Genomic DNA, 18,814 nt, shown 5'->3' on the forward strand with positions numbered 1-18,814 from the left:
ATATTGTCCAATTTTTAAAATTGTTATTATTTTTGTCCTGTTTCAAGAATTGCACAGACCAACTCTGTTTTTAGTAAAACCTGCACATTCGCTTCCATGTATTGTAACCAACTCCATCAGTCCTTACTCAACTATAGAAGTGAAACTTTAAGTGATTGAAAGAAGGTTTGTATATTTAAGGTTTTCTTTCCTTGAAAATTTCAGATTTGAGGCTTAAGCAACTTCTTCTGGGGAAGAGTGCCAGTGCAGCTGTTGTCGCAACTCAAGATCTTGATCCATATCCATAGGTTGGAATATTGGTGGGCCAGCAATCCTCAGACACCTCACTTAGGACAGGTAAGTGAAAGAGATACTTAAGGATAAGCAAAGTAGATTGAGGGCTAGTAGTCTTTCTTCCTGTTTATAGTCGGATGCAAACATTTTATTGCCTTTACAAATATAACCTTTGTCCTGGTAAAATCACTTGGAATCTTAGGTGAGTAGGGTGAAACATTTTCTTAAGTGTATAATGTGTGTCAAAATGTTTCATGATGGTAAAACTTAGAATAATTAAAATTATTTTTCTTTTTGTCTATTTTCTAGATTGTATTTATTAGCTGGTATTGCAGTTATCTACTGCTGTGTAACAAAGCACCTCAAACTTAGTGGCTTAAAACAACAGTCATTTATTTTGTTCATATATTTGCAATTTGGGCAAGGCTTGCTTGGTAGGGATGCTTGTCTCTGTTAACATATAGCATGAGGTAGGGTGGCCAGAAGGGTTAGAGTGACTCAGTTTCTGGAACTGGGATCATTTGAAGGTAGGCTTGTTCACTCACATATCTGGTGGTTAATGCTGGCTGTTGGTCAGAAGACCTTCATGGGACCTCTCCTTATGGCTATTTGGCTTCCTTACAGCCTTGGGTTCCAAGAGAGAGAGCATCCTGAGAGAGGAAGACAAAGGTGCATGGCATATTTGACTTGGTTTTGGAAGTCACATAATGTTACTTTGTGCTGTTCTACTGGTCGATGTAGTTGTAAAGGTCCTCCCAGGTTTCAAGGAGGACATGAACATAGATCCCACCACTTGAAAGGAATAGTGTCAACATCACATTGTAAGAAGAGCGTATGGGTGGAATCTAATGTTGTAGCCATCTTTGGAAAATATCGGCCACAATTTGTATTACTTTTAAGATAAAGAATATAAATAATATGTAATATATGAAAAAGGAATATTTATACCATATTTATGGTGTATAAGTTCAGTAAGAATTTGGTGTGTTCTTGTCTAGTAGCGTATGTATTGGAATTAAAATGCCTAAACAGAAAAAAGTAAAATAGATTTAGAATTTTCTTTCTTTCTTTTTTTTTTGAGAAGGAGTAATTTCTATTTGGTTTTTCTTTATCTCTGCTATTTCTTGGCTGATAATTTTTGTTTTCATATTTAGAATGTTGAGTTTTTTATAATAGTTGGAATTCTGGTGCTTTTTCTGGATTCACTTGTGATATTTACTTTACAGCGTCTTCAAATAGCTCTTTATGCAGTCCCAGTATTACAGTTTCGTTAACTGGAAGGTAACGGGAGATGTATTTTCTCCAACTTACCAAGCAAGAAATCTTTCTAACATTTTAAACTTTTTGTACTGAAATCATTTTAGATTCACAGAAAGGTATAAAAAGAGGAAAATGAAGTCCTTTGTGCCCTTTACCCAGTTATATCTGTCCTTTACCAAGTTGTATAGCTGTAGTACAATACCAAAACCAGGAAATTAACATTAATACCAACTTTTTATTATGAAGTATTTCAAATGTGCAAGACATATGTTAGAAGACATATGTAAGACATATGTTGTTGTAAGACATATGTTGAACATCTGTATATCCCCCACTGATATTTCAATGTTTTCATATACTTTATATATATATTCTAGTATGTATGTATTCTCTTTTATATAAACCACTTGAAAGTAAGTTACAGATATCATGATAATTTACCTCTAAGTACTTCAGCATGCATCTTCTAAGAAAAAGGATATTATACTTTAATAAACATTTATTATTAAATGCAAACTATTTTTCCCTATAACCCCAAGACCCTGTTCATACCTAAGAAAATTAACTATGAATTTTTTGGACAAGAGTGTTAATGTTCCAGGGCTTTTGTTTTGAAGCATGTTATATCCTATTCCTATTTTTTTTTTTTTTTTTTTTTTGTGACAGAGCCTTGCTCTGTTGTCCAGGCTGGAGTTCAGTGTCATAATCTTGGCTCACTGCAACCTCCATCTCCCAGGCTCAAGCGTTTCTTGTGCCTCAGCTTCCCAAGTAGCTGGGATTGCAGATATGCACCACCATACCTGGCTGATCTTTTAAAAAATTTTTTTTGAAACAGAGTCTTGCTCTGTCACCCAGGCTGGAGTGCAGCGGTGAAGTCTCAGCTCACTGCAACCTCCACCTCCCAGGTTCAAGTGATTCTTCTGCCTCAGCCTCCCAAGTAGCTGGGACTACAGGCGCATGTCACCACACCCGGGTAATTTTTGTATTTTTAGTAGGGACAGGGTTTCACCATATTGGCCAAGCTGGTCTCGAACTCCTGACCTTGTGATCCACCCACCTTGGCTTCTCAAAGTGCTGGCTGGGATCACAGGCATGAGCCACTGCACCTGGTGTCTTTTTTTTTTTTTGTATTTTTAATAGAGACAGGGTTTCGCCATATTGGCCAGGCTGGTCTTGAACTCCTGGCCTCAAGTGATCTGCCTGCCTTGGCCTCCCAAAGGGCTGGGATTACAGGCATGAGCCACCACACCCTGAAGGCTTATATTATTGTTCAAGGATGTATCCCTCCTGATGGTATACTCTTGGTGATTATTTTGAGAGTCTGGGCTCTCACCATGTGTGCAATTCAGAGCCCAGGGAACTCCCTGATTCTCTATTCTTGTCTCTCATTCTTTCCTCCTCTCAGTCTTCTCACGACTCCCTGAGCAAATACTCAGAACAGTCCTCATTAGGAGATTGTAACTTTGTCAGACTAATTTAGGACTAGTATGTAACTTTCTTTTTAATTATTAACCAGGAAAAAATTTACAGTTAAAATTGTGGTAAAGTTTCTGATAAGGTGATATATAATGGTTGAATCAAGCTGTAAGCAATTGAAAACCTGACCATAAGGCTTACATAAGTCTGAAGTCAGCAGTTGCTCATGTTGCTTTAATGGCTCAACATTGTTGGGGCCTATGAATTTGTGATTTGCTTGGCCTTTCGTGGTCTTGAGACAGCTATTGCAGCTCCAGCCTTCTACCTACATTCAAGGAAGAAGGAAAAAGACCAAGGAAAAAGCTTTCTTATTAGTGATTCCAGCAAGTCATTTCCAATGTCCCAAGGGCCAAAATTGGGCCATATGGTTGGTCACCTCTAGCTGTTTTCATCTTTTGGCCTCTGTAATGAAAGGCAAGGAGGGAGTAGGGATTTGGGAATGGCTTTTTGAGTAGCCAGTTAACATCTGTCAGTTACATGATTACATTCATTTTATATCAAAATTGTGTTCATTTGACTTCAATGTGATGTTCAGCTTTATTATTACGTAATATTTAACTGGGTATTGTGGAGAACAAAAGGACTAAAAATAGTAAAGATAATTTTAAATTTAGTTGTGAAGGTGCGCTTTTGATAATGCAAAGTGAAACTTGGCTTGAACCTTGGAACCTTGGGCAAGTTATTAAATTTATAAGCCTCTATTTTCTCATCTGTAAAATGGAATTAATAATATTTGACTTTTAGGGTAATTGTGAAATATGGAGGAGATAATTTATGTAACATACCTAATACTATGCCTGTTACATTGGAAGTGCTACAATGGAAGATATTTTAATTGTTTGGTTTATGGACATGGGGGTAGAGTGAGAGAGCATAGACTTTAAGGTAGACAGATGATATTTGATTCCTAGTTACACTACATAGTTGTGTGTTTTCAGGCAAATCAATTAATCTCTCTAAGATAGTAATGTAGTGTGTAATCTCTGAGTCTCTGAGGATTGTTAGAAAGATTAGGTGTTATATGTACAGTGCAATACTTTATGGGCTCTCAGTAAAAGGTATCTGCTCCTGCTATTTTTAATTATTTTTATGTTTTAGGCTCCATATACCAGGGAATCAGTCATTTAATTTATTCTAGAAATTCATTTGTGATGAAAGATGTATTGTTGATTAGTAGTATTTTTCTTCATCTTTTGAAGAAAAAATAGCTGCAGAAACTGGATTTGAATTATTTTTCACGATGATTAAAAAATTTTTGGCCAGGTGCAGTGGCTCACACCTGTAATGTAATCCTAGCACTTTGGGAGGCTGAGGCAGAGGGATCACTTGAGCCGAGGATTTTGATTCCAGCCTGGGCAAACATAGTGAGACTTTATTACAAAATATTCTAAAAATTAGCTGCATGAGGTCCAAGATACGAGGCTGAGGCAGGAGGATTGCTTGAGCCCAGGAGTTTGAGGCTGCAGTGAGCTCTCATTGCACCCCACTGCTCTCCATCCTGAGCGACAGAGTGAGACCCTGTCTCAAAAACAGATTTAGTCTTACGTATTTTGTTAGTGGTTTCCATTATACATATGGATGTGCTCTGATGCTTTTGACATGAAACTTCCAGATTTGTACATCTTTGTTTTGTTTGTTTATACCAATTAGTCATTATTGGTTCATGAGTACCATCCCCTGTTTTGTTTGTTCGTTTTTGTAAGACTTAATTTTTTTAGAACAGTTTCAGGCTTATGGCAAAATTGAGCAAAAACAGAGAATTTCCATATATCTATTGCCCCCACAAACCCACAGCCTTTCTTACTATCAACACTCCTTACCAGAATAGTACACAGGAGATATGAGAAAAATCAAACCAATACAAACTCAATATAACACAGCACCTCTGCTCACCAATATGTGTGGGGATTTCTGTCGACTAGCAACCAGACAATTCTTTGGCAGACACCAGCTGGATATCCTACATTTTAACTCAATTCTGACATGATTTACCTGGAGATAACATCAGGTACCAGAGGCCGAGGGCTCAGTCCCACAAGGCTGTCCCCTACTTCAATTGCAAGCCCCAGGTTGTATCCTGTACTTCTGGCTGATTAGCCATAAATTGAGGTTACCACAACTCTCTCTTTTGGTTCAGTTAATTTGCTAGGCTGTCACAGAACTCAGGGAAACACTTCATTTACATTTATTGGCTTACTATAAACGATTTTCCTGCCTCAGCCTCCCCAGCAGCTGGGATTACAGGTGCTACCACATCCGGCTAATTTTTGTGTTTTTTGTAGATACATGGTTTCTCCATGTTGACTAGGCTGGTCTCAAACTCCTGATCTCAAGTGATCCACTGGCCTCAGCCTACCAAAGTGTTGGGATTACAGGTGTGAGCCACCACACCTGGCCTGTTTATTTTTTCGAGACAGGCTCCTGTGTTGTTCATGCTGGAGCACAGCCGTGTAGTCATAGTTCACTGTAAGCTCAAACTCTTAGCCTCAAGCAGTCCTCCTGGTTCAGCCTCCAGAGTTGTTGGAATTACCGATGTGAGCCACTGCATATGGCTAAGGCTTTTTTTTTCCTGTCATATTTTCAATCTGCAGTTGGTTGAATCCATTGATATGGAGGGCCAACTGTATTTAATATGCTTAATATAAGTATGTACTTATTTTTGAAATATGTTCATATTGTTTTGTGTATATGTGTTTTGAATCTGTATAATGGTATGCTCTGAATCTTATTTATTTTTGATCAAAAAAGGAATTATGCAAGCACATACTGTTTTGTAAATCTAGTTTTCAACAACTAACACAAATAGTGCTGCTGTGAACAACCTTATGCATATATCCTATTGATGTGTGCAAAAGTTAGTATATACCAAGAAAAGGAATTGCTCACTTGTGGCCCATACACATACTTTTTTTTTTTTTTTTTTTTTTTTTTGAGACGGAGTTTCACTCATGTTACCCAGGCTGGAGTGCAATGGCGCGATCTCGGCTCACCGCAACCTCCACCTCCTGGGTTCAGGCAATTCTCCTGCCTCAGCCTCCTGAGTAGCTGGGATTACAGGCATGCGCCACCATGCCCAGTTAATTTTTTGCATTTTTAGTAGAGATGGGGTTTCACCATGTTGACCAGAATGGTCTCCATCTCTTGACCTCGTGATCCACCCGTCTCGGCCTCCCAAAGTGCTGGGATTACAGGCTTGAGCCACCGTGCCCGGCCATACACATACTTAATTTCACTAAATATTGCCAGGTTGTTTTCTAGAATGGCTACATAGGTTATGCTCCCTCCAGTAGTGAATTAGGATTCCCATTTCCTTAAATACTCACCAATATTTGGTCTTATCCATCTATTCAGCCTTATCAATTGGATTGGAATACAGAAGTATATTATTTTATATTTCTGTGATTGAGAGTGAGGTTGGGCATCTTTTCATTTACTTGTTACCATTTGGGTTCCCCTGCTTGGTGACTTAAAAGAGAAAAACAAACCCAAATAATATATATTTGTTGTAGATATATTTTTGAAAATACAAATAGGCAAATATAAAAAGATCATCTGTAAAACCCAATCTAGAGATAATTGCTATTAACATTGGCTATGTCTTTCTGGTTTTTAAACACACACACAAACACACTCATAAACAAATATGTATTGTTTATTAATGGGATGATACAGTTTTCTTACATTTTTTCTTTTCACAATAATTTATGAACATTTCCCCATGTTGTTAGACATTTTAAAATATCACCATTTGATAGGTACATATTCCATTTTATAGCTTTAAATTATTTACTCTTCTAGTGTGGGATATTTACGTTATTTTTGATTTTTTTCTCATTAACAATTTGGTGAACTGTTAAACCTACATTTTTATGTGGCAAAGCTAGAGGGATTATGTTCCTGCTCCTTTTGTGAAACTGGGTTTTATAGCACACGCATTGCAGGCTGTATTAGGCTATTTTCCGCTTGGATTCTAGGACAGCTGGTAATGCTTCATTTTGTAAACAGGCACATCTAGCCCTTGATGCTCCGGGGGTAGAGTTCAGAGTCTTCTCAGTTGGGCCTTTATCATTCTTTCTTTTTCTACTTTGTCAAGGTCAGGTTAACACAGAGAGAGAGTGCAATAGTAGACTTGGTCTTAATGTTTAAATATCAGTGTCCTCTCTAGAGGGGGTGTAAAACTTCAACTCTCTCTCTCTATATATATATATATATGAATGTACTATATATGTGTGTGTGTGTGTGTGTGTGTGTGTGTGTGTGTGTATGAATATATATATGAATGTGTGTCTGTGAGTATTTAATGCTCAGAAAGATATAGCCAATGCAAATAACTTCATTTTTAATTGTTAATAGATTATAAAAGTAAGAATGCTCATAAAACAATTAAGAAAATACAGGAAGCCATTAAGAAAATTCCCATAATTCTTTTACCCAAAGATAACTGCTTAATTGCCATTTTGCCTTAAATCTTTTTAGATTTTTTTCTGTGTGGCGTGCTTGAGCCAGCTGGCACTACCTGATCAGAACCAATAATTAAGAAATTATGCAAGCCTAAATTGTTGGTAGCTTAATGTTAGCAATGGTGGGATTAGCTACATCAGTGAATTTCACAAATTGTACAAAGGGGGCCTTCTTTCGCCCTGCTGAATTCCTCCCCAAGTCAGCTTATCAGTACATCACTGCCTATATCTATTACATCGATATATGTAGATCTTCATTTGTAATAGCTTCATAGCAGTCCATTGTTTAGATCAGTGATGCTCATTGTGGTCCTTGGACCAGAGATACCAGCATTACTTGGAAATTTATTAGAAGCACAAATTCTTGGCCTCCGCTTAGACCTACTGAATCAGAAACCTGGTTTGGGGGCCCAGGAATCTGTGTTTTGTTTTGTTTTGTTTTTGAGATGGCATCTCACTCTGTTGCCCAGCCTGGAGTGCGGTGGTGCCATCTTGGCTCACTGAAACCTCTGTCTCCTGGGTTCAAGCGTTTTTCCTGCCTTAGGCTTCTGAGTAGCTGGGATTACAGGTGTGTGCCACCATGCCTGGCTAAATTTTTGTATTTTTGGCAGAGGCAGGGTTTTACTATGTTGGCCAGGCTGGTCTTGAACTCCTGACCTCAAGTGATGTACTCACCTCATCCTTCCAAAGTGCTGGGATTACAGGCATGAGGCACTGTGCCCGGCTGCAATCTATGGTTTTACAAACCCTTCAGGTCACTCTGATGCATGCTAAAGTTTGAGAACCACTGGCATAGATGTACCTTAAATTATCTGGTTGGTCTGATGATTCTGTATGAAATATTCCTCAATATATGTTCATTTTAAGCTCTTTAGTTGCATATTGCAAAACTATATTCTAAAAAGGCTGGTGTCTCACCACTGTCATCCAAGTAATTTGGGAGGCTGAGACAGGAGTATCACTTGAGCCCTGGAGTTTGAGACCAGTCTGGGCAACATTGCAAGGTCTTGTTTCTCCAAAACCAAAAACTAGACAGGCCTTGTCGTGTGCGCCTTTAGTCCCAGCTGCTCTGGAGGCTGAGATGGGAAGATCCCTCGAGCCCAGGAGTATGAGGTTGCAGTGAGTTATGACTGTGCCACTGCACTCCAGCTTGGGCAACAGAGTAACACCTTGTTGCTTACACACACACACACACACACACACACACACACACACACACCCTAATAATAAAATAAATAGATAGATGGATAGATGGGCAGGCTGGCCAGGTATGGTAGCTCATGCCTGTAATCTCAGCACTTTGGGAGACTGAGGCAGGAGGATCACTTGAGCCCAGGAGTTTGAGGTTATAGTGAGCTATGGTTGTGCCCCTGCACCCCAGCTGGGTGACAGAATAAGTCTCTGTCTCTACAAAAAAATAAAAATAAAAAATTCACTGGGCATGATGGCATGTGCCTAACTTTGAAAAATAAAAAATAAAAATAAAAAGACTATACTAGTTTTCATTCCTACCTGAAGTTGGTATTAACTCCAATTTAGGCTTATTTTCCATGTATAGAAGAAACAGCTATGTTAAGGATTTTATTTCTCTTTCAGCTGTGTCTGTATCCATCTAGCCGTTCTAAAACTCAATTCATCTTCACTGTCTTCAACAATAATGCATTTTAAGGTTATTTCCATTTTTAAAAAGAAGACAGCTGAGACCAGGAAAAACTATGCTTTGCCTGTAGAACACCTAATGTCATATGTAGCTATACATATGAATACCTACTTTTAATCTCTGTTTGAATGATTAGCCTATGTTTCATTCCTCATCTCTCTGATGTTAATTCCTCAGAATTAACATCATTCTGAAATAACTCCTTTTAAATTTAATTTAATTTAAATTTTAATATTTTATTATTTTACAGACAGAGTCTTCCTCGACCGCCCAGGCTGGAGTGTGGTGGTGGCATCATGGCTTACTGCAGCCTTGACCTCCTGGGCACAAGCAGTCCTCCCACCTCAGCCTCCCAAGTAGCTAGGATTATTGGGACACACCACCTGCCAGGCTAATTTTTGTATTTTTTGTAGAGACGGGTTTTGCTATGTTGCCCAGGCTAGTCTCGAGCTCCTGGGCTCAAGCAGTCTACCTACCTCTGCCTCCCAAAGTGCTTGGATTATAGGCATGAGCCACCATGCCCAGCTCACATCCCTTTAAAATGTATTAAGATTCATTGCAACATAACAGTAGCCAAGATATGGAATCAACCTAAGTGTCCATCAACAGATGAATGGATGAAGAAATGTAGAGCGTGTGTGTATGTGTGTGTATACATCATGTGTAGCTATACTTATGAATACCTACATTTAATACCTGTGTTTATTACTGTATTAGAGACAAGGTCTAACTCTTAACCACAAGTTAAGATTAAATGCAAAAAGAATATTAACACCCACTTGCCTAGGCTGGAATTACAGCCACATATCACACACACACACACTCACTCTCTCTCTCTCTCTCTCTCTCTCTCTCTCTGCCTCCCCCCCCACTGCCCCCCACTCAATACTATTCAACCTTAAAGGTGGAGATCCTTTTATTATTGTATTATTGTATTATTTTATTAGAGATAAGGGCTCACTCTGTTGCCTAGGCTGGAGTTAAAGCCACATGTAACACACACACACACACACACACACACACACACTCACTCTCTCTCTCTCTCTCTCTCACACACACACACACACACTCTGAAATACTATTCAACCTTAAAGAAGGATATCCGTTTATTTGCAACATTGTGAGTGAACCTGGAGGACATTGTGCAAAGTGAAATAAGGTAGGCATAGAAAGACAACGTGGCTTTATTAAACAAATTATAAACATTGCCAGATACTAACATTGACTTTTATTCTGAATGTAAACAAGAAAGAATAAAAGAATGTGAAATGTTATTTTTGGTTTCAAATGAAGAAATGCATAAGCAAAAAAAACAAAAAACAAATCTTCATTATCTCACAAGTGGAGTCTTAAAAAGTCAAATTCAGAAACAAAGTAGAATGATGGTTGCCTGGGCCTGGAGAGGAAGAGAGGGAAGTGGGGAGATACAGGTCAAAGGATACAAAGGGTACACAGTTTTGGTTAGGATGAATAAGTTCTGGAGATCCCTTGTACAACAATGGTGACTATAAGTTAATAATAATGTATTACATACTTGATAAAGAGAACAGATTGTGGTTACTTGTGCCTGTATTTCCATCTACTCAGGAGGCATAGGTGAGAGGATCACCGGAGCCCAGAAATTCAAAGCTCTGGTGAGCTATGGTCACACCACTACTCTTCAGCCTGGGCAACAGAGTGAGACAATCTTTTTTTTTTTTTTTTTTTTTTTTTTTAAGAAAACAGCTAAGACAGTAAATCTTAAATGTTTTCACAAAAACAAAATAAGTTTGTGAGGTGATAGATACGTTAATTAGCTCAATTTAATCATTTTACAATGTATAAATATATCAAAACATCACATTGAATTTTTATAAATATGTAATTTTTATTTGTCTGCTGGGGTATGGTGGCTTACGCCTGTAATCCCAGCACTTTGGGAGGCTGAAGCAGGTGGATCACCTGAGGTCAGGAGTTTGAGACTAGCCTGGCCAACGTGGTGAAACCCTGTCTCTACTAAAAATACAAAATTACAGGTGCATGCCTGTAGTCCCAGCTACTTGGGAGGCTGAGGTGGGAGAATTGTTTGAACCTGGGAGGCAGAAGCTGCAGTGAGCCAAGATCACACCATTGCACTCCAGCCTGGACAACAAGAGTGAAACACCATCTCAAAAAAAAAAATAATAATTTTTGTTTATCAACTATACCTTAATAAAATATAAATTTAAAAATTAAATTTACAAAGTTAAGATTAAATGCAAAAAGAGTATTGAGACCCACTTACTGTGACAGTTGCTACTAATGGTTCCAAACTGTTAGAAGAGGGGAAAAGATCCCAGCAAAAACTTGATCTTCTTGGCTTAGAGAGACAATAAAATGAAAGTGTTTATTTTAAAGACTTTTATTAGATTAGAAGCCAGAATTCATAAGTATTGGTGAAGAGAATAATAATTTAGGCAGATTTGCCATATTTAATTGGCACTGATTATTGACATCTAGCGTTTTTTTTGTTTTGCATTGATACTAAAGAGCAACTGCAAACATTAAAACTGGTTCTTATTCCAGCCTTCATCCTTAAGTGACTTTTTGCTTGAATGAGTGCTTTGGACACAAACTGCTAATTTTATGATGGCATTAGAGTCTGTCAAATTGCCAATCTTCCAGATTTATACAGCCTCAGAAATCATTTGATTTAATTAAGCATTCCATGATTTTGTTCTTATTGCTATCTCCAAAGTTTATGTTCTTGACCTAACAATTGGTTGTCAGAGTTACTGCTCTGAAGAAATAGTGAATATTGCAATTGGAATGATAGCCCCCTTATTTTATAACGCATCTTACTTTCCACTACAGTGTCGTAGACTGGATAGCTGTCTAGCCTTAGTCAAGCCACTTAATTTCTCTGTGCTTTTGTTTTCTTACCTGTAAAATTGGGCTGCTGATAACCATCTCAGAAGATTATTAACAGGATTAAATGCAATATGATATATAATGTGCACAGCACCATTCACATAGACACTTAATAATTTATAGATTTATTTCAACTTCTCAACTTCTCTTATAATATGAGTAAATGTTCTTCACAGGTACCTCTTGATATTTCCTCTCCTCGCCAGTAGTTGTTAGCCTTTTTGGGTCTTATCCTTCTTGCAGAATCTGACATAAGCCGTGATCCCCCTTCCCAGAAAAATGCACATGTCTATTAAACTTTGCCTACAACTTTGGGACTTCATAGGCCCCTTCCCCCTCAAAAAAAAATCCCCCAATCTCATCTATGGACCAGGTTAAGGATCCTCTTCCCCTTGGCAGACTTACTCAGTTTCCTAGCTTTGGTTGTCATCTCAGTGTAGACGGTTCCTAATCTGTTTTCTTTCTTTTGTACTGCTACCTGCCAGACATTATCGTGGTATCTTAATATAATAGAGATTTAATCAGTGAATGGTAGAGTTAATTGCGACATTTAATTATTGTTATTAGAGGCCAAATAAATATATGATACTGTGTGGCTAGATTTAGAGATCTGTGTTGACTGTAAACTACAGCTAATAAAGTTAAATCAGGTTAGATACTGACTAAGGCACAACCGTCTAATTTCCTGAGGTATTGATTAAAGCACACTTGTGAGCTTGTGAAACAGTTTCGGTCACAGTTCCAAGTGTGGTAGCCTCTTTCAGATTGCAGGCTACCAGCCACAATGTCATCTCATCTGAAAATCTCCTATTTCTCTTTCAAATGTTATCATGGAGAGCTGGGTGTTATTAGAGCCTTTTGCATTCAACTTTTTCACCTATTCACAGTTTTAGTTAGAACTCTTATAATTGTGGGAACAGAAACCCATTTTAAGGGGGAAAATAGCTATTGGCTTAAGTAATTGAACAATCTAATCAAACCTGATACAGCACAGATTTAGGGGCAAGAATGACTTTCATGGGCTTTTTCTTTGATCCCATGTTTCTCAACTCTGTTTTTCTTTGCCTCTTGGCCTTCTCCTGAGATGAGCTCTCTCCATATAGTCAGGAAAGATGACTGCAAGCACCTCCAGTTTACATTGGTTGTATAGTTGCAGTCCTACAGAAATCAAGGTAATATTTCCCCATCATGTAAAAAAAAAAAAAAATTCCAGGGGAAGACTTTGGACTGGCTTGGGTGATTTAGTTAATGTTCCCTGCACTTACTCCTCTTCCATATATATACAAAATGGGTAGGAGTAGTTCTCTAGCAGAATTGGTAGACAGATGTACAACAGTCTTCCAGGATTATTTTATAATAAAGTATTTGAGTAGAACCCAATTCTCCCCTTGAAAATAGTAGTCTTTTCATCTCTTAGGACATTTAATGAAATTACCAAAAAACTACAACTCCTCCTGCCTCTACCTGTTGGTATTACTTGATTGCTGAATTACTTATATAAATAGTTCTCAAAATGTGCACCACCTACAGGCTTATTAGTAATGCAAATGCTGGGCCCTCATCCCAGACCTACTATGTTAGAAACCTTAGGTCTGAGGCCCAGCAGTCTGTGCGTTTTTATGTATTTTTATACATGCTAAAGCTTGAGAACCACTGACTTACATCATGGATGCTCATAGCTGTCTGAAATAGGAGAAGGAATCATCATTGTGAGAGTAATTAGTGGTCTTATTATTGACAATAACTGTTAAAAAAAAAATAATAAAACCCTGACAAGTGCAACTGAAAATGATTTTTTGTTTTTGTTTTTGTTTTTTCCTTTTAGATGTTTGTGTCCATGTGATGGAAATGATCTTTTAAAATTTAAATTTCTGCAAGATTAGTATCTGTGTAATTCATTTCAGTTCTCTTTAAGGAGATGTGTTTCTCCAACTTTTTATGATGCAGTCATCAAAAAAAAAGAAAAAATAGGATTTTTTTCGGTGCCATTTATATACCAGTGAGACCAAATATGTTTATACATGATGGTTTAATTCCTTATACAGTCATATGAAATAGGTCATGGTATTGTATCCCCATTGTTGCTGGAAAGAAAACCAAGGCTGAGAGAGGTTTAAAAAATTAGCCAAGGTAGTGGATCTAATATAGCAGAAAAATAGAGTTTGAATGTATATATTCAATAAGCATTATATTTAGGGCCTATGGTGTGCTGAAACCTGCTGTAAGTATCAAGAACATAAAAATACTTAAGACCGGCTAGGTGCTGTGGCTCACATCTGTAATCCTAGCACTTCGGGAGGCTGAGGTGGATGGATCACCTGAGGTCAGGAGTTCAAGACCAGCCTGACTAACATGGTAAAACCTTGTCTCTACTAAAAATGCAAAATCAGCTGCGTGTGGTGGCACATGCCTGTAATCCCAGCTACTCAGGAGGCTGAGGCAGGAGAATCGCTTGAACCTGGGAGGCGGAGGTTGAAGTGAGCTGAGACCGCACTACTGAACTCCAGCCTGGGTGATAGAGTAAGATTGTCTCAAAAAAAAGAAAAAAAAAAAGTAAGATTCTTGTTTTTGTCCTCAAGGAACTCAGTCTTATAAATAAGACAGTAGGGTAATGATTCCTATAACAAAGGTATCTCAGGAGTGATTTGGGAAACAGTAGAGGGAACATCTGACTTTGCTTCGGAGGATTGGGGAAGGCTTCAAAGAAGGATTGAATCTTTGATGTTTAAATAGATAACATTAAAAATTCCTTTGATAAATACAAAAATCTCATTTTGCTTTCATGTTTAATAAAATTTCAAAATAAATTAATTACTGTATCTAAAAGCAAATCAAAGCAATGATAACTTTGGAATTATTTTCAAACTACATTTGCCCTCTATTCCAGTATACTAATGTGTTCTTGGAGGAGGGGCTCCTTTTAGCACTTAATAATTTTTTTTTTTTTTCGTGACAGAGTTTTACTCTTGTTGCCCAGGTTGGAGTGCAATGGTATAATCTCTGCTCACCACAACTTCTGACCCCAACACCGAGTTCAAGCAATTCTCCTGCTTCAGTCTCCCAAGTAGCTGGGATTACAGGCATGTGCCACCACACCCAGCTAATTTTGTATTTTTAGTAGAGACAGGGTTTCTCCATGTTGGTCAGGCTGGTCTCAAACTCCCAACCTCAGGTGATCCACCCACCTTGGCCTCTCAAAGTGCTGGGATTACAGGCGTGAGCCACCATGCTTGGCCCAGCACTTAATAATTTTAAAAGCTACATTGTATGCCATGGTTTAGATATACCACAAGCTATTCAACTAGTTCCCATTTTCTGATGATTAAGCTTATAATTTTTACTGTCACAATTGGTACTACAATAAACATTCTTTTACATTCACCTTTGTGTACTTGTATTATGCCCTTAGTATAACTCCTTGAAATAGAATGTTGGACCAGATATTTCTATCATGGATTTATATTTTTTCTTTTGTCATCTGTCATTTTCCTTTATTTTTTAAAAATGCTCTTTACATGTTTTCATAACATGGGTTATGTTACAGTGTTTTTTGGTATATTTGTTTCATTTTTAAGTATATAAAATGTAGATTAAATTTTTGGTGGTCTTTTGGCACATAAACCTCTAGGATAAGGTGATGTACATACCTGTGTGTCTCTGATAGCATAATTTAAGGTAGTACATTGGAGAGGAACGAATGCAAGTAGAAATCAGGAGAAATACATTATTATCCCATTTTAAACAGTGACTATTGAATTATATAATTTCAAAGTCATTTTCTTCATGTGTGTATTTCCCTCTCTTTGACCACAAGAATAGTATTAGCTTTAAGCTTTCGCCCTCCTTATGTAGTGAAGAAAAGGTCCGAGCACAGTGGCTTATGCCTGTAATCCCCGTACTTTGGGAGGCTGAGGTGGGTGGATCATGAGGTCAGGAGATCAAGACCATCCTGGCTAACACAATGAAGCCCCATCTCTACTAAAAATAAAAAAAATTAGCTGGTCATGGTGGTGTGAGCCTGTAGTCCCAGCTACTTGGGAGGCTGAGGCAGGAGAATCACTGGAACCTAGGAGGTGGAGGTTGCAGTGAATCAATATCGTGCCACTGCACTTTAGCCTGGGCGACAGAGTGAGACTGTGTCTCAATCAATCAATATGAAGAGAAGATATATATAAAATGGAGACCAGGGATATTAAATGATATAGTCAAGGGTTTTGTTTTGTTTTTTGAGGGCGGGAGTCTTGCTTTGTCACCCAGGCTGGAGTGCAGTGGTGAGATCTTGGCTCACTGCAGCCTCTCCCTCCCAGTTCAAGCGATTATTCTGCCTCAGCCTTCCAAGTAGCTGGGACTGCAGGCTCAACCCACCACGTCCAGCTAATTTTTGTATTTTTTAGTAGAGACGGGGTTTCACTATATGTTGGCCAGACTGATCTCAAACTTCTGACCTCAAGTGATCCTCCCAAAGTACTGGGATTATTGGTGTGAGCCACCATGCCCAACCTCAAGGTTTTATAGTTTGAATGTGGTTGGTTAAATGTATACCTGTCAGTTTCTTCTTTAATATTTGATTTACAAATGATTAAAAGCTTAAAACTGAGTTATCAGATCCACAATAAAGAAACCACGTTGATTTTTAAATTACATCAGCCATAGGTCTAGCTGGAAAAAAAATGATAATAACTTTATTCTGTATAAATAACTTGTTCTAATAAACACCAGATTTACTTCCTGCTATAATACAATCATTAAAAGTTTAAATTTTATTTGACTTTTTTAAGTTAAATATTTCCCCACAAGGAATTTCTATCTTACAAGGAAGAGGTTTTCTAGAATTTTAGTTTTTGTGATATGGTTTCTTCGATTAGAATTCTTAATGTATTAGTGTATTCTCACTCTGCTAATAAAGATACACCCGAGACTGGGTAATTTATAGAGGAAAGAGCTTTAATTAACTCAGAGTTTAGCATGACTGGAGAAGCCTCAGAAACTTACAGTTGTGCCAGAAGGGAAAGCAAACATGTCCTTCACATGGCAGCAGGAAGGAGAAATGCCAAGGAGAAATGCCAGGCAGAAGGGGAAAAGCCCCTTGTAAAACCATCAGATTTTGTGAGATGTTTTTTTTTTTTTTTTTTAATTAAAAAAACTCTCTCGTAGCACTTCAGTATCCTTTCTTATCCTTTTCTTTACCCCTAAAGGGGATATGATACCATGACTTATTTCATAGGATTGTGTAAGGAATTAAACCATCATGTATAAATGTATCACTTGCTATCATGAGAACAGCAGCGTGGGGGTAACCGCCCCCATGATTCCCTCCTGTGATACATGGGGATTATGGGAATTACAAGAGGAGATCTGGGTAGGGACGCAGCCAAACCATATCACTTAATAAAATACCTGATAGATTGTCTTTCATTATCTTTCCTTTGCCTTTTTACAATCTCAGTGATTAGAATTGGGCTGAAAACAATACATCAGATTCTCAGCAAAATCCTTATGGGTTGCTGGATACTGAGGGCCTTTAAAATCTGTAGACTTCACTATATAGAACAAATTTCGAGTGAGAATTTTCTTTATTTCTATTGTGTTTTGTTTTTCTGTCAGAATTTCCTGGTAGTTAAGGCTAAGGGATTTTCTTCTTGCGATCAGGAGCCTAAGGGAGAGTTATTAAAAGTCTTTTTTCTTTGTGATATGTGCTTACCACGCAGAGTAGTCACTGTATTCCAGCAAGAGGACCTATTGCCAAAACACCCACTAGAGCAGAAGACTGACCTACTTAATGCTGACAAGTTAAAAAAAAAATCTAGAATTGTAGCAGCATTGGATCAACTTCTTTCTCTGGTGGTATATGGGTAGGGGTAGAGAAAAGGATAAGAAAGGATATTGAAGTGCTACAATGGAATAAGTAAAAAGTAAATATTTAATTACCTGCAATCTATTAAATTAAAAGCTGTGTATTTGTTAAAATTTGAAGGTTTCTGAAATACAGCAGTTCTTTGTTTTTTTGAGATGGTGTCTCACTATGTTGCCCAGGCTGGAGTGCAGTGGCCGGAGTGCAGTGGCTATTCACAGTTGCCATGGCTATTCACAGTAGCATGCTATAGCCTCAAACTCCTGGCCTCAAGTGATCCTCCTGCCTCAACAATAGCTGAGACTGTAGGCTTGCACTGGTCATCCTGGTTTACAGTAGTTCTTAAATCACGTGAAGCTATTTTTTTAAAAATAGCTTAAGTCACTTGAAATTATTAAAAAAAAAATTGGAGGCTTCTGGGACTTTCATGGTAATAATCTTGAAAAGCCCACTAATTAAGCCAGCATTTTATCAGGGTACAATATTTCAGAAACTATAGATATTAAAATAAAAATAGTGGTTAGAATTTAGAATACTTATTTGTAGTAAGTAATTGTGTGCCTTAAGTATCAAACTCATTTTTTCCATTGCAACCAATTTTTCATTTACTCTGAAAGTTACTACCACCTAAGTTTTAGAGCTGTGCATTTCATTACAGAAACCACCAGTGGGCAGGCACGATGTCTCAGCACTTTGGGAGGCTGAGGCTAGTGGATCTCTTGAGGCCAGGAGTTCAATACCAGCCTGGCCAACATGGCAAAACCCCGTCTCTACTAAAAATTCAAAAAATTAGCCAGGTGTGGTGGCGCATGCCTGTAATCCTAGCTACTTAGGTGACTGAGGTACAAGAATCTCTTGAACCTGGGAGGCGGAAGTTGCAGTGATCTGAGATCATGCCACTGCACTCCAGCCTGGGCTACAGAGCAAGACCCAGTCTCAAAAAAA

General features: G+C 38.0%; 1 protein-coding gene across 1 annotated transcript in view; it reads left to right on the forward strand.

Moving 5' to 3' along the window:
* Nucleotides 1-18,814, forward strand: part of NUMB (NUMB endocytic adaptor protein) — a 191,091-nt gene that overhangs the window by 44,712 nt on the left and 127,565 nt on the right. Inside the window, exon 2 of the mRNA XM_017528515.2 lies at nt 205-336. The gene's annotated coding sequence lies outside the window, so the exon portion shown is untranslated. The remainder of the gene's footprint in view (nt 1-204; nt 337-18,814) is intronic.

Source organism: Cebus imitator, unplaced genomic scaffold (assembly GCF_001604975.1).
Source record: "Cebus imitator isolate Cc_AM_T3 unplaced genomic scaffold, Cebus_imitator-1.0 Scaffold54, whole genome shotgun sequence".
In the NCBI taxonomy this organism is placed as follows: domain Eukaryota; kingdom Metazoa; phylum Chordata; class Mammalia; order Primates; family Cebidae; genus Cebus; species Cebus imitator.